This window comes from Sminthopsis crassicaudata, chromosome 2, assembly GCF_048593235.1.
Source record: "Sminthopsis crassicaudata isolate SCR6 chromosome 2, ASM4859323v1, whole genome shotgun sequence".
NCBI classification, from domain to species: domain Eukaryota; kingdom Metazoa; phylum Chordata; class Mammalia; order Dasyuromorphia; family Dasyuridae; genus Sminthopsis; species Sminthopsis crassicaudata.
Window position 1 is genome coordinate 436,031,817 of NC_133618.1, and position 21,785 is coordinate 436,053,601.

Here is a 21,785-nt window from a genome sequence, read left to right on the forward strand (position 1 = left end):
GGTGTTTATTAAATGTTTTTTGACTACCTATTTCAGGGTGCCTTCCTGCCTAAAGACTAACAAATGCTTGTGGATTGAGTGATGGATTCTGCCATCACCCCCAGCCTAGCTAAGTACAGAACCCTAAAACTGGACAAGTGCTTGTAGAGTGACTGAGTAGTTGTAATTCACCTTTTTGTCCTGCAGATGGTCATTTTCCCATCAGTGTCTGGTGAGATGGACAAAGGAAAAGGGTGTGTTATACCCTTAATGTTTCTTCCCTTGCCTTTCCTCTCGTTAAATCCCCCAATCCTAGTGATGAAATATGTTTCCTGAAACCATTAATGATGAAATAGGTCTCACAAATCCCCAATAAATCAAAAGTTGTCAGACATAAGTAAGATCCTAGGAGGATCTGGTCTGCCTCCAACCCTGGCTGGTTGTACTTGGGTTGGACTGACAACAGCAACCTTTGTATGTGGTCCTCTTTTCTCCCCTGCTGTCAGAATTTTCCAAAGGCCAGGGCCAGCCTGGCCCACTTAGTGCCCATCTGTGACCGGTGGTCACCCATGCCAGTAACTTTCTGCTCCTCAACAGCTGGGAGGACAAAGGCTACATATGTAATGAAAGACAGCCCTTTCCTAATGTGACACTGTGGTCTCAGCTTGGGCTCATCTTGTTTCCAGACAGCCGTTAGGTCACAGCTCAGCTCTGAAAAGGGAGCTCAACTTTAAGGGAACCATTCATTCCCTGAGGCACAGATCCATCAGGGCCCAGCAAAACACGGCAGGCCTTGATTCCTGATCTGAATAGGAAGGGTTTTATTCATATTCTTTTTGAAAAGAGGGAGGCTAATTGAATGATATTCTTCTCTTCTCCCCACTAAAGGATTTTGCTAACTGCTCTTGACTCCAAGAGAAAAAAAAAATCAAGGCTATTAGGATTGAAACATAGCTTAGGGATCATTTCATCTAATCCCCTCATTTATTAAATGAGGAAATTGAGGCCCTAAGTTAAGTGACTAGCAAGCACACATTAGCAGAGAGTGCTGAAGGAAGGCTTCTTGATTGATTGATTATTCCACCAAAGTAAAATAGTCCATCTCAAGGCTTCCCATGAGACTAGGACAGGGGTCTTCTGATTGGCAATTCTTTTCACTACTGTAAATAGTCTTGGGCAAGTGTCATAACCTCCCTGGGTCTCAGTTTCCTCTTTTGTAAAATAAAAGGGTTTGGGACTCTAAATCTCTGATTCCATGATTTTAATTATTGCTCTTTCTGTTTTCAGGGGCACTGAAGGTCAATCCTTGTACTGGATTGTATATAAGCATCAGTCAAGGAAGTTCTCTGTGTTCAAGTTCTCTAGTAAAAGGGAAACTATCATCTTCCTCCCAACTAAAGCCATTCTATTTTGAGACAAACCTAATTGTTGATATCTGCCTATCAAGCTGAAATCTGCCTCTTTACAATTTCTAAGCATTCCTCTTATTTCTGCCCTCTGGGGCCAAACAGAACAGATTTCATTTCTCTTCTAAATGACGATTCTAGACATTCTGAGAACAGAGAAGACACTGTCTCAATTCTTTTTGCCAGGATAAGCAATCTCAATCTACTCACAAGATCATAGAAGCAATGTTCCCTGTTCAGCTTGATCCCTATTCCTCAGACCTGATTGGGATGAGGATAGTGAGGTAATCACCTTCCTTCTCCGAGATGCCATGGACCTCAACATTATTTAAGATTATTTTAGTTTTTTTCACTCCCATATCATGTTGCTGGTTCATCCTATACTTGAAGGCCACTAAGATTCCTCAGATCTTTTTTGCATGAATTGTCTTTCTTCTTACATCCTGGGATAGATATATGGAAATATCTTTAGAAGAGTTGCACATGGGTAATCTATACTGATTACTTGCTATCTATGGGAAGGGAGACCGTGGAGAGAGAGGGAGAAAAATTTTGGAACCCAAGGTTTTTCAAGGGTGGATGCTGAAAACTATCTTTGAATATATTTTGAAAAATAAAAAGCTATTATTATAAAATAAAACATAACAAAATAATGGGAAGTTCTGTTTGAAGAATAGTATGTAGGCCAAGGTCGTTGGATTGAAGGATATAAGGAAAGGAAAAAAGTGTAAGACTAGGAAAGAAGAAAGGAGCCAGGTTGTAATTTAGGGCATTGAATGCCAAAAGGAGTTTCTGTTTGATTCTGGGGATAATAGGGAGCAATTGGAGTTTTTGGAGTAGAGGAGAAATATGGTGATGGCTGGATCTCTGCCTTAGGAAAATTACTTTAGCAGCTGAATGAAGGATATATTAGAGAGGGGAGCTGCCTAAAGTGGGTGACCAAGCAGCAGACTACTGCAATGGCCCAGGAGTGAGGCAATAAGGTCCTTTCCTAGGGTCGTCATTGTGTGAATGGTGAGGAGACACATATGTGAGATGTGGGTACCTGTTGATTAACATTTCCACCTTAGGCCATAATATTGAGTAGTGTATGTTTCTTGCCCATTCTTTCTTGAGCTAATCCAGAATGGAACAGTAAAAAAGAGCATGTGATTTAAGAATCAGAGTACTTGGATATGAATCTTGGCTTTCCTATATATTATCTATCTACCTTTGGAAAAGTAATTTTATTTCTGTAGATCTCACTCTTTATCCGTAAAATGAAGGGGTATAGGATAAAAGAGGGATTGGATAGATGGCATCTGAAGTCCCTATGATTCTAAGACTTATCCATGCTGCCAAATATGGAACAAATGGGCTCTACAGGACACTTAAGGTAACCAGTTCAGTGAACCTAATGTTTTCTGGTGTATAACAGCATCAGGGCTGTGTATGAAAGGAAGAGAATGAGGGGATTGTACAGAGTGAAAGATGGACTAACCTGCTAAAGTCCAGGATACTGGGGGCTGGGAGCATTATCAGCAGTTTAGGGGGATGAGACATCTAAGGGGGATGACATAGGAAGGTGATAAAATAATTTTAGTATATTTCATAAATGTTTATTGAATTGAATTTCCCATCCCATTTTTACGGCACACATTTATCACAAGGAGAAACTCTGCATCTCATTTTCTCCTGTGGGTGTGGGTGTGGGTGGGGGTGGGTGGGGAGGGAGTGCCTTCAAGATCCTAATGCACACTCTCTTTGCTAAGAACTGGCACTCTGATGCCTATATCATCCTAGGCAGCACCTGGGTCTCCTCTGATGATCTTCATGTGTGCTCCATTATAGTCTCAAAGCTTTCTCTGGCTCATCTGGCTTTCAAGACCCTCTGTATTCTTGGCAATATCCTCCTTTTTCCAGCTCGTCTCATACTATCTGTTTTCTGGACTTTATGTTCCAACCCAACTGCTCTATTCACCCTCCTTTCCCTAAACATGGTCCATATTCTCTTGTCCTTCTATACTGGCTCATGCTATTTCCTAGCCCTGGAATATCAGCTTTAGACCACAGGCCAAGTTGTGTATGTTTCTTAAGCCTTTTGTCCTATGCAGTCCTACTGAGCTCAACTCAGAACAATATGTTGAAAAGGATACTAGATTTGGAGAAATGTGCTTAAATCCTGGTTGTACTACTTAATACCTGGTGACCTTGATCAGGTCACTTTTCAAGCCTAAAATAAAGATAGAAGAAATGTCCAGAGAGTGGTCCCAGTAGTAGCAGCAGCCCTAACATCTCCAGACACCACAGACCAACTGCCCCTAGGCACTCACTTTCCCTTAGAAGCAGCTGGAGACAAACAGAATTAAAACAGGATAAGAAAACCACCCCAAGCTTACTCAAGCAGTGACTAAGGAGGAAAATGTTTTCCAAATCTGAGGTGTCACTTCACAGATTGACTGAGAAGACAGGAAGATAAGGATAAATGTTGGAAGAGATGTGGGAAAACTGGTACACTGAAGCATTGTTGGTGGAGTTGTGAACTGATCCAACCATTCTGGAGAGCAATTTGTAATTATGCCCAAAGGACTATCAAACTGTGCATACCTTTGATCCAGCAATGTCTCTACAAGGCTTGTATCCCAAAGAAATTATAAAAAAGGAAAAGAACCCACATGTGCAAGCATGTTTGTAGCAGCCCTTTTAGTGGTGGCAAGGAACACCAACAATGCTTCAGTGTACCAGTTTTCCCACATCCCTTCCAACATTTATCCTTATCTTCCTGTCTTCTCAGTCAATCTGTGAAGTGGCACCTCAGATTTGGAAAACATTTTCCTCCTTAGTCATTGCTTGAGTAAGCTTGGGGTGGTTTTCTTATCCTGTTTTAGTTCTGTTTGTCTCCAGCTGCTTCTAAGGGAAAGTGAGTGCCTAGGGGCAGTTGGTCTGTGGTGTCTGGAGATGTTAGGGCTGCTGCTGCTACTGGGACCACTCTCTGAACATTTCTTCTATCTTTATTTTAGGCATGAAAAGTGACCTGATCAAGGTCACCAGGTATTAAGTAGTACAATCAGGATGCTTAGTGGATGCTTATCAGTTGGGGAATGGCTGAATAAGTTAATATATGAATTATGGTTTTAAAAGAAATGATGAGCAGGCGGATTTCAGAAAAGTCTGGAAAGATTTAGATGATTTGATACTGAGTGAAGTGAGCAGAATCAAGAGAACATTGTACACAGTAACACCAAGATTATGTAATGATCAACTGTGATGGGCCTGTTTCTTCTGGAAATACAGTGATCAAATTCAATTTCAATCATCTTGAAATGGAAAATGCCATCCATATTCAGAAGAAGAAATAGGGAAACTAAATGCAGATTGAAGCATATTATTTTCACTTTTTTAGTTTGCTTTTTCTTTCTCATGTTTTTTCCCTTTTATTCTGATTTTTCTTGCACAACATGACTAATATGGAAATATGTTTAAAATGACTATACATATTTAACCTATATCTGATTGCTTGCTATTAAATTCAGGGCCCTATCAAATGCCAGGAATACAAAAGAGGTCATAAATACCTAGTAAAGAAATGTAATCACCTTTTTTAAAAAGAGCTATAATGGTGTGATGATTCTCTTTCGCTAAAACAAATCTTAAACCAAAAATATTGAAGACATCTTATTTTTCTGTCTCCATTTCCTTATCTGTAAATGAATAGGAATTTACTAAATTCTAAGATTCCATTCAATTTTAATCCACATTTCCTTTAAATTATAGGAGAAATAAATTCCTCTCTCTCTTAGTGCACTGAAATTCTCCCCAATGTCCAACACAAATGCCATCTTCTTCAAAAGGTCTTCCCTAATTCCCCAAAGATTAATAAATAAGCTTTTGTCCCTTGGACTTCACAGAGTATTTAGTTTATGCTCCTCTCATACATTTACCATTTGATATTAGTTATTTGCTCATGTAATATATATCCCTGTACTAGACTTCAAGCTCCATGATATGGACCCATGTTTAACTAAACTTTATTAAATGTGAGTGAAATTGAATGAATCTAGTCCAATAGGAATCTGCTTTACAATATTCTTGGCAAGTGCTTACTAAGACTTGACCCAGCAATCAGTCATCAAAAGATGCCACTGAAACTAATCCAGGCTACTCTATGTCTTCTGGGGATGTACTCTCCTTCCACTGTGGTGGGGTCAGTGGCATTCAGCCCAGCCTGGGTGCCAGGAGAAATTACTGTACCAGAAAACCTTACTCTCCCAATCTTACCTCTTGGATAAGCAAATTGAAATTCTCTGCACCACTAGCTTGGTATTCTGTACAAATTATTATGGGTTTTTTTCTCTATTTCTTCCTCTCTTCCATTCAGTAACATACAGTGATAAGATATGAGTTTTATTCAAGTTTTTGATTAATTGACTTCAGAGGTTTATATTTATCTGAGCTAGATCTGGCTTTCTTCTGCTCCTTCATCAAGACCCCGTTTAAAGCAGAGGATGGTTAGGGGAAAGAGGGTGCAAGTCAGAACTATTTTCTAATGCTCAATTCAATTTTCCACTGAAGCTTTCCAGTTTAAATCTGAAAAAAATTTTAGTGTGGTATGATAGGAAAAGTATCAAATTGAATTTGATTCCTATCTCAGCTACTTATTTTATGCATGACTTTGGCCAAGTCATTTAAACTCTCTTGATTTCAGTTCTTCATCTCAAAATTTGGGGGTTGGATTCTGGAAAGCAATTTGGAACTATGCCCAAAGGGCTATCAAACTGTGCTTATAATTAGATCCAGCAGTCTTACTATTGGATCGATATTCAAAGAGACCATGAAAAAGGGAAAATGATGCATATGTGCAAAAATGTTTGAAGCAGCTCTTTTTGTGGCGGCAAAGAACTGGAAACTGAGTGGATGCCCATCAGTTGGGGAATGGCTGCATTAGTTATGGTATATGAATATAATGGAATATTATTGTTTTATAAATAATGATGAGTAGGTTGATTTCAGAAAAGCCTGGAAAGACTTACATGAACTGAAGCTAAGTGAAGTGAATAGAACCAAAAGAACATTGTATACAGCAACCACAAGATTATGATGATCAACTGTGATGGATTTGGCTCTTTTCAACAATGAGATGATTCAACACAATTCCAAAAGACTTAGAAAGGGAAATACCATTTGCATCCAGAAAGAGAAACAAAGAGACTGAATGTGGATTAAAGCATAGTATTTTCACCTCTTATTGTTGTTGATTTTTTGCTTGGTGCTTTTTCCCTCTCAAGTTTTTTTTTTTTTTTCTCTCATGTTGTTTTCCCCTTTCGATCTGATTTTTCTTACACAGCATGACAAATATGGAAATATGTTTAGAAGAGTTGCACATGTTTAACCTATATCAGATTGCCTGCTGTTTTGGCAGGGGCAGGGGAGGGAGGGAGAAAAATTTGGAACCCAAAGTTTTACAAAGGTAAATGTTGAAAATTATCTTTGTATATGTTTGGAAAAGTAAAAAAAATATTAAAAATAAGGTGGTTCATATATTGTATCTAGGATATACTATATTTAACATGTATGGGACGGCCTGCCATGTAGGGGAGGGGGTGGAGGGAAGGAGGGGAAAATTCAGAACAGAAATTAATTAAAAATAAAAATAAAAATAAGGTGGTTGGGTTAGATGGTCTTTGAGGTCCTTTTCTAGTTTTAAATCTATGGTCCTATAATCTACCATAAATCCTCAGCAGTGAATTATTCAGGATTCTAAAAGTTTAAAACTCATAAGCTATCTGACCTGAAAGGGACCCTTAGAGATAATCAAGTCAGTGTCTCTTACTTTTTGTCATTGTTGTTTAATCATTTCAATTGTATCTGATTCTTTGTGACTCCATTTGGGATTTTTTTGAAAAAAGGTACTAGACTGGTTTGCCATAGCTCGTTTTCAGATAAGGAAAATGAGGCATTGGAGGTAAGTGACTTAATGAAGGTCACATGGCTAGTAAGTGTCTAAAGCTGATTTGAATTCAGGTCTAGAAGACCTAGTGATGAGGTAATAGGGAACCTCAAAATGATGAGGTAACTTGAACCAAATCATGAGATAAATACCTAATAATGAGGTATATACCTCAATAGGATTAAGTGAGGTCTAGTGGCAGGATTCGGGGTACAGGGAGTCACATGGAGCTCCCCTGCAACCCCCTTAGGATTCTGCGCAAGGATACACAGTTACATGAGGTCTAGTGGCGGCGAGAGTCCCCTGTAAATGAATTTACAGGCCCGAAAACCTAGATGGGTAAAAGATGTTTATTGCAGGGTTTGGAAGCAAGGTTAAGGTCTGGTTAGCAAAAGGCATTAGATAGAGGAAGATATACACCGAAAGCGGAGGGGAAAGAGAATCTCTGATGCAAGCATCTTGGCTGGAATCTTTCAAATCTCTGAACCAAAGATGGTTCTAGCTTTGCTCCTTTTATCTGCTTGAAGAAGTAATGGGCGAAGCTCAGGTTAATTCCTAGAAGGCCAGATTTTTGTCGGGCTTTATCCAAGCCAGCTCAGATCCCATGGGGGGCTGGGTACAAGCCCAAACTAGTTTGACCAGATCTTGTATCAAAGGTCCAAGTCCCAAAGGAAGTTGGAGATCAAACAAGGAATACCAAGGGGCTACCGCCCTCAACACTAGCACTTCATCGACTGTACCGCCTGGCTGTCCATCTTTTACTTTAGAAATGAGCAAATAAAGGCCACAGATAAGAAGCTCCTTGCCCATAGCTACAAAATTGGTGTCAGATATGGCTTTAGAACCTTGGTTCATTCGGTCCATGTCTTTCTCTGCTACATGGTCCTGCCTCTTCTGAAATACAGTTTCCTGCCAATCTCTAAGTCTGATAAAAATAACCAAAGGAAAACAAAAGATCAGAAATTCAAGATTAAAAATGAAATTCACCCAACAGTGGGTGAATTTAATTTCCTTTTGGCATCTTTCTGAGAGGGAAGCACTGCCCAGATGCAATGGAAATATTTCAGGAGTCAGGGGGCCAACACCTATCAAACAGGAGTCTGGCGCTAGTTACACAAGCTTCTTATATTAGAAAGAAAATGGAAAAAATGGGGTCATTTCTTTTTTGTCCTCCCCCAAAGTCTCTCTGGCTGCCACCTTTATATACAGCTAGGATTCTTCCCAAGAAAATCTCAAAGGTCAACTTTAAACACAGCTCAGTCCTAATTATCCTGGGATGCAGAGGGGAGATATGCATTTTAATCATCTGGTTGACTTCTAAAGGCTACAGGAGCTGTTGTCAGGTTTATTTAAGCTTCGACAGTGTCATCAGCAAGTTGTAACAAGTAAAGTCTGGTCTATTCCCTGTGACTGCAGAAAATCACAGATGTAAATTCTCCTTTTGTAATAAATAAATGACTAGAAAAAGAAAATCTTTCTGCAGCAATCTGCAAATAGGCCAATGGCTCCAGAGAGGTGCTTGGTCATTCTTTAGTTCTAGCATTTCTTAGAAGAGGTCAGGTAGGCTAATAAATGATTCAAAATCCCCCCCAACTTATGTCAACACCAATTTCTGGGGACCATTACCATGCAGAATGTTCATCCTGTACAGGAAGAAGTGTGTTACTGTTAAAATGATGCATTTGGAACCAAAGGTCCTGGATCCAATTCTCAGCTCTGTTGTGCAGCATTCATGTGACTTTGAGCAAGTAATTTTCCTTCTCACCTTTTAAATGAGAGGATTGGACTAGAGGACTTCTTGTGTTCTTTCCAGTTTTAAACCTATGATTCTATGATCTGATTCAGTGCTATAAGATTTTAGAGAAACTCATAGGATCAGTAATTTAGAAATGGGAAAGCCATGAGATGTTGTCTAGTCCACCCCCTCTCCCAGCATTTTATAGATTACAATGTCAAACTGTTATAATGAAGGACACTACCTACAAGAAGCCAGGTTTGGCTTTCAACTGCAATGACAGCTATTCCAAGGCTGTTTGACAATAACGTCAGCATGCGTGGCGTGGGGTTTGTGGGGTGACATAAATATTTGGTCTTTCCCTCAGATAGCCATCATTTCATGTGGCTGATTGAATGGAACCCCCCAGGGGCCATAAACAATGGCTCGCTGCCACAGTGCATTTGGATAAAGAACCACGGGTGCTCTGAGCAAACATGCATTCCATATTTCATTTTTAACTCAATTTCCATGTTATCTCCAGCGGATACTTCTTACCGGCACATATTAGTTTTGTCTCTGAAAAAAAAAAAATAATAACACCCGTTCTTTTAGATAAGCAACCTCAGCAGTGTAACACTCTTGTTGTTGATATGTATAGGTTTAAGAATGCCTTTTAAGAGCATTCAAAGTTAACAAATGTGAAATTAATATTCTAGGCAGTAACATGGGCTGAAATAGGAAAGAGAATTATCCACGATGGTAACAAAGATTTCACACTATCAAAAATATACACAGCTTAAAAGTGTGCCCATAAAACAATATGGCTCCACTACCGGGCATTAATAAAACATTCTTGCAGACAGCTTAAACCACTTTCATCTGCTATGATGAATTTATTTGCATAAGTGTTGATAATATGATATAATCTTTGGGTAGTTGGGGGTGAGTGGGCAAAATGCCCAAAATCAGTAGACAGGCAAATGTTTCAACAGTTAAAACTAGATTTTCCCCAGCTTAGGTTTGATTCTTGTTAAATTTCTAGAATGGATTATTAATTAAATGGTCTATGAACCTTTAGAAGAAAAAGAGATAATCACCAGGAATCAGCCTTCGTTCACTAAGAATGAATTACACCACCGTCTCTGTCTCTGTATTTCTCTCTTGGCAGGCATACAGTTTGGTAAGTCAGAGGAACTACAGGAATCCTTGTCTCTTTCAGGAATTCTATAATGAAAGCAGGGTCTGTGAAGCAGCCACATGGTCCAACCCATACCTAAAAGAGATGCTCCATCAAGTGGCCATCCAGCCTCTGTTTACAGATGGCTGGTGTGAAGGCATTCATTCCACTTTGGGTCAGTTTTTCCTTGCTCTGAGACTTTCACCACTCAATTTTTCCCCACCCCCTTGCAATACAGTCTTCAAAACCACAATTTTGTTGATATTGCTCTATTAAAGATTCTAATCATTTCTCAGTGGCTCTTTTCGTTCTCTTTGAACCTTGGTAGAATGTCAATGGTTCAGAAGAAAGAATATCATACCATACAAGAAGATTTGGATTCAAGTTCCAAGTTTTGATACTCACCTAGACTATGAATCTCTAAGGAAATAACTTACTTTCTCTAATTAAAAAAAAAAAAGCAAAAAATACTTAAATTACTTACATCATAGATTTATTGTGAGGAAATGCTTTGCAAACTTTAAAGTATTTTTATTTTTAACTGTCTCTTCCTGGATATTCTGTCCTTTCTTAGTTTCAGAGACACAAATTCATCTAAGCCTCTTCCTATTTTCTGTTTCTTTTTCTCAGCTCCTCATCCTTTTTCTGGCTTCTTAAGGGTCCATCCTGACCTTTCTCACTTTACTTTTTGTGCTTTCCTCTTTTTCCAATTTCATTTGCTCTTCAAGTACTCTTCTTCACACAGATGACTCAGATCCATATTTCTAATCTTAATCATGTTTCTGAGCCACAGATTCACATCTTTATCTCCAGGACATTGCTACTGCAACATTCCAATATACATCTTAAATGCAATACATACAAAACAAGACTTTAGCTCTCTCCCTTAATCTGCTCCTTCCTCCTACTTGACTATTTCTGTCTTTAGTGCCACTGTTCAACATCTCCTATGTTCAAAACATGGTTATCTTTCATTTTTCTCTTTTTTTTTTTCACCTCTCATTCAATTAATTACCAAGACCTGCTGATTGCTTCCTTTACATACTTCTTAAATCTGTTTCCTTCAGTCATTCACTCAACAAGTATTTGTTAAATACTTATTACAATGCTAGGCATGGGGATACAAAGGGAAAATGAGACATTTCTGACTTCAAGTAGCTTATGTTCTATTAAAGGAGAACAGCATTGATAGAAAGGAGTGAATTTCATAGTGTTATTTAAAACTCACCTTAAATCTATTTTCTTCACAAAATTATACTTCATTTCTCCCTCCCTTCTTGCCTTCTTCCACCTCTCAAATCACTTCGCCATTTGAACACTGGAAAGCATTTTTTTTCTACTTTCTCCAAGCCAATTTTTAGTTTAATTCTGAGACCTTAAAGAATTTCAAGATTTGCAAGCTCATACTTTATGTCTAGAAATCTTTGGTGGCCTCAAGCAACATCTTAAGTAGCTTATCCTTATGCCTAGCATAAATTAGCTTAAGCATTCCCTGGACCCTAAACAAAAGGCCCCAATAGGCCCTGGGACTTAATATTGACCAGTCAGTATTATTAAGCATCTAATATGTTTCAGACACGGTGCTCGATTCTGGAGATGTAAAGACAGACGATGAAAACTTCTTACTCTCAAAGAGCTTATATTCCAACGGGTTTACGGCAAACAGATAAACACATAGATATAAATAAATAAAACAAAGTAACTAGGAAAGGACATGAGCGTTTACAAGGAACAGAAAAGGCTTCAAGGAGAAGGTGTGGGATTACATTAGTGTAGTTGAATCTTCTCTCCTCCTGGACTATACAAATTCTTTGAGGATAGCCCAACACAATCTTTGCCTCTTCCCTGACATAAAGCAGAGCACTCTGCATACTATAGGTGCTTGATACATATTTGGTGTGGCTATTATTTATGCAACTTTTTCAAAAGCACATAGATAAATAGTATCAGAGCTAGGGATAGAAGCCAGGTCCTTCTGGACAATGCATCATCCATTCAGTTGGCTGCATACTATCTACATAAGATGTAATAGCATTTAACACAGCCATCTCATCGGATAGTTTTTGCTGACTGCTGGGAAGAGGAAGATTTCCTCATTAGTTTTCTAGGAATGAGATCATACACAACATCTGATGTATGTCTGTGTTTCCTCTCTACCACTAGCTCACTTTGTGATGTGGGGGTCATTTGTGGGAGCTTCAGAGTCAACAAGATCTGAGTTCAAGTGCTACCTTTCACTCATATTGAATGTGTGACTCTGGCCAAGTTATTCCACCTCTTAGTGTTATTTTCTCATTTCTCAGTTGTATCCAACTCTTTTTAATACCATTTGGGATTTTCTTGGCAAAAATATTGGAACAATCTGCCGTTTTCCTCTTCAGCTCATTTTATAGATGCTAATAGGATGAAGTGACGTGTCCAGGTTCACACAGCTAGTAAAATGTCTGAGACCAGATCTTAACTCAGGAAGATGAGTCTTCCTGACTCCACACCTAATACTCTATCCACTGTGCCATCTAGCTGCCCAATATCTCAGTATTCTAGGCAATTTTCTGAGGCTAAAGAATTGCTGATATGTCTGGTGAATCTAGGGACCTGTTCTTAGAGTAATGTTTTTAAATGTATAAAATGAAATAGGATTCTAAGGGACAACGATCACACTGAATTAGAATTATCTTTTAAAAAAAATAAGTTGAGAGCTGCCTCTGGTTTAGAAATAGATATATTAATGAAGAGAGTTCCTACTTGGACTTTTTAGAAAGGCCAGGATCACCTCATTCCTATCATGTAGATACAGTGCTCACTAAATCCAGTTCCATATTATCTCTCAACTTAAAAAAGATTTCTGGTGTGGCACATGTATTACTTATGTCTCATTTGTGCCTCTGCCTGGAGAGATCCCTCTCTGGGAGCTGATCATGCACTGGCCTATTTATTCTACACAGATCACCCATCATTGCTGATAACTGCCATGCTCCATGGCCTGACCCACAGCAACAGTCAATAGGGTTCGTTTGGGTCAAAGATAGACATGAATGCTTTGATGAATTAATAGGGTGGGTCCTGAAGGGACATACAGGAGGTGCCTGAAAAGCTCCAGCTCCAGCTTTTCCAACGTCTGAGGCAGTAACAGCAATAGACAGAGAACTAATAGATGTTATGTGCCCCTACCACTTCACGGACCAAGAATATGTCAGAGTAGTGAAGGAGTCAATTAAGAAATATGATCTGTTGCTTCCTCATAATGTGCAAGGAGAGCTCCCATTAACATTAATAAGAAAAATGCAGGAAAGAGTGTGCTAACAAAAATCCCCTACATAAAAATCATTTATAGCCGGGTCTCACTATCTCTTCTGCCTTAGGCATAGCTACTTGTGGGAAGCTCAGGCAAGGAGAAAATACTGTAGCAGAGGCAGTAAAATGGCTCCTCCTCCAATCCATGAGAATGCCAAGAAAATGCTTGGCTCTCCCACATCTCCTATCACAAGCCTGGAGAAAGTGAATAACCCATTCATTTGAAGATGGTAGTAAACTGGGGGGGAGCTATGCTAAGCTTCTACACTTGTGGAAGACAATGATATGGGCAAGTGGCACCTTGCCTGGGTGCTTGGGGGAAAGAATATTTGATTGTAAAAACAACTAAAATTAAAATTATATCAGCATAATGGGAAAATTGACAAGCCTTCTTTTGGCCTGTTTCCTCCTAAAATATAAGAGGTAAGGACAACTTCTAACGTCCTCCCCAAAATCTGCTAAATCTGTAGCTCCAGGCCTTCATTCTGAATGGCCATCAAAAGCACACAGTAAATCTGTGTGATCCCAGTCCAGGGCCACATTTCCTATGAAGACCAAAGTCCCAGTTTACAAAACCTTCTCCTAGATGCATGCTGCTTGCATCCTCCCTAAGATATTTATCCCATAAAGTCTACTTCTAAACTTTTCATGCCCCAGAAATGAAAATGGGAAATTAACCAGAAACTGCTTTATTATTGGATACAGACCAGAAGGGGAAATGATCTTCTCCGTCATTATGTTCTACAAGGAGACTTGTTTTCCTATATTTCACTTTTCTCTTCTCCCTCTTCTCAAGGAAGTCTCAGTCAAGCCTCCCTCTTTCTAAATTAATTCAAATTTCCTATCAGATCTCTGGCCAGAAGAGAATCTGAAACAAATCCTGCCACTATCTATCTGCATGATGGAACTCAAGGATCATGGGATTTAGAATTGACAAGGCCCTTAGAGATGACAGAACCCAATGAGGAACTGACAACATCAAAAAACTTATCTGGGTGAATATGGTCACTGCAGCATGATTTATAATAATGAAAAGCCAGAAATAAATTATGCCCCTAATGATTGGAGCCAATATTGGCTGAACATGCTATGATATCTGCAAGTCTCTTACAAAGCCATAAAGGATGATGATAAAAAATTCAAAGAGATTTAGGAAGACATGTAGGAAGAACTGGGGCAGTGTGATGCAGTAGATAGAGGACCAAGGTACATGTGATCAAAGGTTCAGAAGCTGGAAGAGACCTTAGAAGTCATCAAGTCCAACCCTTTCATGTTACAGATGGGGAAACTGAAGCCCAGAATGGATAAGTGAGATAAGTATCACACAGTGCCTGGTAAGTGTCTGAGGCAGAATTTGCACTCAGGTCTTCTTACAGAATCAGGTGACAGTAAGAAAGGATGTTAGACCAGGAGTTAGGAAAACATGAGTTTGAAATAATAGCTTGAGTTTTGCAAAAAGCTTTACAAACATTATTAGATCCTTACAGCAATCCTGAGAGGGAGATGCTATTATTATTCCCATTTTATGGCTGAGAAAACTAAGGCAGACAAACCACTTAATCTCCACCTATCTAAGTTTCTTCATCTGTAAAATGTGAATAATGCTATTTCCCAACATGTTGTGAGGATCAGATGGGATAGTATTTGTAAAATGCTTTTCAAACTTTTTAAACCACTATATAAATGCTAGCTATTATTCTTGATTTTAAGTTCAGGATTCCACTTGACTGCCACAGATTCTCAGTTGTGTCACTTATTATCTATGTGATGTTGAGTGAATTATATTCCTCTGGACTTTAGTTTCTTCATCAAAACAACAAAAACAAGGTTGGGGGAGGGGGAAGGGAGATGACCTTGATGATAAGATCCCACATAAATTTTAATCTCTGTTGCAAAATCAACAAGGTAGAACCAAAAGAATAATATATGTGGTCATTCTAACTAAATGCACTAACTACTTCAAATAGCAAACTCAAAACAAACATATTAAACAATGCTTATAATGATTTCTAAAGCATCATTTGATCTTTCTTTTATTAAACAAACAAAAAAAATGCATAAAGTTGTATCATATCTATATCACTGGGTCCTGCAATATGCCAGGCACTGGCAAGACAAAGATAGAATTGATCCCTTCCCTCCTCCAAAAAAAGTCTTGGGGTTTTCTTGACAGAAATATTGGAATGGTTTCTCATTTTACTGATGAGGAAACTGAGGCAAACAGTTAAGTGATTGCCCAGAGTCACACAACTAATGAGTATCTGAGGCTGGATTTGAACTCAGAAAGATGAGCCTTCCTAACTTTAGACACTCTATCCACTGTGCTCTGCCATTTGAGGGATGCTAGCAATAAGAAAGAAATAAGGAAGAATTCCTATAGAAGGTGGTCCCTTCCCTAAGCCTTAGAGAAAACCAAGGATCCTCAGAAGCAGAGGAATGCTAGTAATTACTCTCTCTCTCTTTTATTCATCTATTATTTGATTGTCTTTTAGGAATTATAGCCACTAATTGTGTGTTGGGATTTTGTAAAATGTATCAAAACAAAATTTATCTGTAAAAAAAGGAGAAAACAAATCATCAGAAAGAGGTTGGTCTCTTCAGTATCATAGACTGACTGAGATTGTTAGGATGAGGTGATCTAGAAACTCCCTTCTGGCCATAACAATCTCTGTCTACCATAATGGTGGTTCTGGAGGGGGAGAGAGGGTAGGAGTTCTTCCCAAAGGTCCCTTCTGGCACTAACTCCCTAGATCTATACCTCTAGTTGCATAGACTTTGTTTTTTCCTAATCGCCTTTTTATACACATTTAGAACACATAATCCTTTCTGGGTCAACTTGTTCTTTTAAAGACGGCATTGAGCAGAAGGCATGAAGGCTGCCTTTCTGGATGTCTCTGGATAACCTGGAAGATTTAACTTCAAAGTTCCTTCTGTTTATCTCTTAGAAGCTCATTTTACAGACAGATTAAGGAGGCTTTCCATTCGTCTTCTGAGAAATGGGCAGTGATTAGTTGCATGAAATAGTGAAATCCAGGCTTCTGTTTAAGCTTTATCAGCTGAGGAGATGAGGGGGAGGAGGATAGAAGTAGGGGAAAAGCTTAGAAAACCTTTTTTTTTTTTTTTTTTTTTTTCTAAGCAGCACCTGTCACAGCTTCAGAAGTGGAGAATGGACTCAAGGCTATGACTGCAACCTGCTCCATTGGAATCTGAAAGGAGATGATTTCTGCTTGTCTCAGGTTAAGGCAAATACCAGTCAATCTGCTTCAAAGGGAAACCTGTGGCTGAAATACTCAGGCCTTCGTTGGAGAGGCAAAAACACTTAGGAGAAGAAAGAATTGTAAGAAAAGGGTGGTCAACCATAGTAAATACATTAGAGTGATTGAAAAATGTGAAAATTGAGAAGAGACTGGAGGATCAGTCAATGGGAATTAGTTAATGGGGTCACTACAAGATTAGAAAGGGCAGCTTCAGTAGAACAGGTAGGCATGGAACCCAAAGTACAGTGATTAGGTCACATTGAGTGAGTGTGTGATGAGGGAACAGAGAGAGCAAGTACAGTTGACTGTATCTTTTGGGACTTCATTGATGAAAAAGAAAAGAGAAATAAGATGGCAGCTAAAGGGAGTGAGTAAAACAAGGGCAAGCCACGTTAAAGAAAAGAAAAACCTAAATATGTCAGTGGCCTGAAGGGGAAGAGCAATGCTGAGAAGGAGAGAGAGAAGATTCTCTGATGTTATACTTCTCTATTCACCTTCAGCTTTCCTTGCCAATCCTGTGATATTCTGAACTTTATACTCTTGATAGTTATTATGGGACTGTGCCACCCTTCAATATTCATCCTCTGTTACATGTCCTTGCCTTTAATTCTAAAAATCTTAACTGGCTTCAGGAGGAGCTATATCAGTCTCTACAGATAACTCACTTCTTCCTCAGAATTGTTCCTCTTTGTCTTAAGCTTTTTCAAGGCTTCTTTCTGTCTCTACCCAGGTCGCAGAGGGAGAAGGCAGGAATGTGATAGAATAGAATATTGTATTCAACCATCAGACAAGCTTTCTCTATCTGATATTTTTACTTAATTGTTTTTCTTTTTCACATAAGAATTTTCAATCCAAAGCGGAGGTTCAGAATGACTGCAATATGAAGGCAAAAGGCAGCAGCACAGCATTTGTTTGTTTTATATGAAGCAATAGGTAAGGCGCACTTGAGTGAAATGAGCGTGAGCAGAGCAAGTGAACATTGTACACAGTAACAGCAACATTATGTGATGATCAGATGTGATGGACTTGACTCTTGTGATCAAGATAGTGATCCAAGACAATTCCAATAGCCTTGGGGTAGAAAATGCCATGTACATCTAGAGAAAGAACAATGGAGAATGAATATAGATCAAAGTACAATATTTTCACCTTTGTAAAAATTTGTTTGCTTTTTCTTTCTTGTGGTTCCCCCCCCCCCTCCGGTCTGATTTTTCTTGTACAACATGACAAATAAGGAAATAGGTTTAAAAGGACTGTTTATGTTTAACCTATATCTTATAGCTCGTTGTCTCAGGGAGAGAGAAAGTAAAGGAAAGAGGGAGAAAAATGTTTAACCCAAAATCTTATAAAAATGAATATTGGAAACTATCTTTATGTGTATTTGGAAAAAATAAAATACTATTGAGGAAATAAATACATACAGTAATTTATAACCAAAAAAGGGGTAAGGAGCAGAGAGGGGAGACAGCTGGGGTAGCCTGGGGATTAGCAAGGAGAGAACAGCTGACCTTGAAGGGGATCAGGGTTCCTAGGATGATAGGAATCACATCACTAATTTAAATGACTGACCATAGAAAAGAAAATGCCAATATGCTTTTGGCAGAGATGTCTTCCCATCCATCAGCTACAGAGAAAGAATGTAGATATGATGCTATATGTCCCCAAAGCACAGGGGTAGGAGAGGGAAAAATCAAAATAAGACAATAAGCTTCTCAGATCCCTTATATACAACCTAGCAAGACTGTGCAAGCAAACAAGACAACTGGTTACTTCCTTCTTAAATGCAAAGTGAAAAGAGCAGAGAGCAAAGCTGCATGCTTTGGGTATGACCCCTTTTTGCCCAAGAAATTTTTATATTACCCCAGGTATAGAGCTATATGAAATAGGTACATAAATCTAACATTTACTGATAATAAATCATAATTTTGTGACCCATATTCAGTTATGAGAACCCATATGGAGTTGCAGCCCACAGTTTAAAGAGCTGGAGATTAGATGGCCTTTAAGGTTCTTTCAGGTTCTGACATTCTGTGATTCTGTGGGGGCTTAGTACTGTATTTCTTCTTTGTCTACCAGGATTTAACTTTTCTCAATAGGAAACATTCTACTGGTGGAGACCAGCAGCTCTTCTGAAACTCGTAAAAGTCACAAGATCATAGATCTAGATTGGAAAGAGATTGTAGGGGCCATGGAGTCCAATGCCTTCATTTCATAGTTGGAAAAATCAGTCTTGAGTCACTAAATGACTTGTCCAGAGTTGAGCAAGTAGAAGTGTCAGAGGTAGGATTTGAATCCAGGTCCCCTAATTTTACAGTGCTTTTAACTATACTATGCTGCATCTTTAATGGACCTAGAGAGTCATCTTTACCACTGAGAGGTAAAATGACTTCCCTAAACTCACAGAGGCAGCTGGGTGGCATAGTGGATAGAGTGCCAGGCCAGTGGTCAGGAAGAACTGAATTCAAATCCAATCTCAGACATTTACTAAATGAGTGACCCTGGGCAAGCCACTTAACCCTGATTGCCTCAATCTCCTCATAGGTAAAATGAGCTGGAGAAGGAAATGGCAAACCTTTCCAATATCTTTACCAAGAAAACCCAAACTGGAGTCACCTAGAGTCCCAAGTGACTTGACAACCACAGGGTCACAGAATCCAAGTGCATCAGAAGACAATTGCAGCCAGATACTCCTGCTAGTGGATATGTTTCTATCCACTAAATTGTCACCTCTTCCACACTCTATTTTCCATAGGAAGATGTAGCTCAAAGTGGGAGAAACCCCTGTGGGACCCTCTCAAAGCCTCTAACAGCTCCCTAGCCCAAGCTTCAGACAGCAGCTCAGAAATAGCATGAGTGGGATGCCAGGAGGGGGCAGGGCTCCTCCTGGGCCTGGAGTGCCAATATTAGTTTTTCCTCTGGAGGACTAGCTTTGGAGAGCCCCAAGTATGACCTGGAAACTCTGGGGCCAGCAGAGCTCTACTCTGCAGCTGGGCCATGCTGTACTTGTGAATGGCTCCTTCTGTTTGAGGAAGCCAGGAGGGTGTTTAGCATGCACTCCTGCATGCGGGGAGGTGGAGACGGGTGCTACGGGATACTCCCAGGAGGCAGCATCAGACACCATGACAGAGAGAAGGCAAGTGACCTGGAAATGCCAAACAAGGAGAGGAGACTGCTCGAATAGAGCCGGGCTGCTCGCTGCCGTTTGATAATGCATCAGGCACCGGCTGGAACCTCGCCTGGGTTAGCATTCAGCGCACTGCAGGCTTATCCTGGTGTGGGCTGCAGTCGCGAGATTGACAGAGGGGAGATTAATCTCCCCTGCCTCTGGGATTGGAGGCCAGAGCAAAGAAACGAGCTGCTTGGGTTTTCTATCACGTCCGGCCTTACCTCAAACGGCTGAAACGTCAAGACCCTGACCCAACGCTGCCTCTTCAGCAGAATGCCCTGATAATCCCAGGCAGTCTAAACTGTAATCCTTCAAGAGTGATTTCAGCCTTGAACAAAGCAATGGGGACTATCCTAAACTTCCATTTTCTGTCCGACTCCTGCTCCTTTGCCCAGGGCCTAACCCTTTAGACCAATCACAAAATGATAGTGTCAGAACTGGAGGGGAGTCCAAACCCCTCATTTCTGAGGAGAAAATCACACTCGCTGACTTGTGCCATATGTCACTGGGTAATATTGCAAGGGAGCAGCAAATACCCATCCACAAGCATTTATCTGCATCTATTTTGTGCCCGGAATCATGCCAGGGATACAGAATATGATAAATTGAACAGTCCCTGACCTCCAGGAGCTTATATTCTCCATCAGGGGAAACAACACATATATAACTACATGTATTACACAAAAATACACACATAATTTATATATACGATGTTATAAACGAAATAATACAAAGTAATTCTGGAGGAAAGGGGCCTACGGCTGGGGAGAGGGCGTTGCAGCTGTGGGTGCTGCAGCTGGGCAGTACTGCAACTGTCACAAAGGAAGCTAGAGGCTCTAAGACGGAGAGGTAGCACAGTGGGACTCGGAGGATGTGAATTCAAATTCCATATTTATACCTATGTGATCTTGAGGAAAGTACTTAGCCTTTCTAGACTTTAGTTATACATCTATAAAACGTAGGTATTAGACTAGATCTCTAAGGTCTGTTCCAGCTTTAAATTTATAATCAGATACAGATATATAAAGGGTTGGGGGGTGGGGAAGGAGTGCATTTTAGATATGTGAGAACAGCTCAAGCAGAGCCATAGAGATGGAAAATAGAACGTCCTGGAAGGCTCTATCATTTCCCAATCTCTGGCTAATCACAGCTCATCTATGACAAGTCCTCTCTGTCGCTATGGAGTTGTTACTTGCCCAGGCCCTTGAGTTTTAAAGGCAGGATTTGAACCCAGTTTTCTCCTGACTCCAAGTCTGGGACTCTATCCACTACACCATGATGCTTCTATTCTATGAATAGAATACCTTGTAAGTAATAAGACACATGTGAACTGCTGCTAACACATGATATGTTAGTTTATTAAAATTTCATCTAAGCCCTCCCAAGCCACAGACTTTAAGGCACCATATGCTAGCCTTGGTGGAACACAAAGTGTCCTCTGTCCAAATCCCAAGTATTCCAGGATGCACTCAGAGCCTGCTCTAATTCTGGCTGCTGAAAACCTCACACTTAAAAAAAATCTATCACACCACCATTGATAGTGTGACAGAAGTGTGCGAAAATAGCCCCAAAGTACAGAAGGAGAAAAAACATTCTACTTACCACAGTCTGTGCATGACGTGCTCACACCTTATGACAGGCGCCTCTCAAGGGCGGGGAGCCCCCAGTGGAAACCGACTTCTTTCTTCCTTCCACTTCCAAAGGAGTCGTGCCAGTCACTCTTAAGATGTTCAGAGCTTGAGCCATCCCTGCAACCAGGAAGCAGAATGAATTCTGAGGAACCCAGAACCCAGCTTGTAACTGCTCTTTGAGGCCTTTCTGACCCCACATCCAGGACTCTCACCTCGCTAAACCCACAAGATT

At 39.9% G+C, this 21,785-nt stretch overlaps 1 protein-coding gene across 4 annotated transcripts in view; it reads right to left on the reverse strand.

Moving 5' to 3' along the window:
* Window positions 1-21,785, reverse strand: part of RASGEF1C (RasGEF domain family member 1C) — a 187,719-nt gene that overhangs the window by 112,871 nt on the left and 53,063 nt on the right. For all 4 annotated transcript variants that reach the window (XM_074292327.1, XM_074292324.1, XM_074292328.1 and 1 more), the window contains exon 2: window positions 21,525-21,670. The gene's annotated coding sequence lies outside the window, so the exon portion shown is untranslated. The remainder of the gene's footprint in view (window positions 1-21,524; window positions 21,671-21,785) is intronic.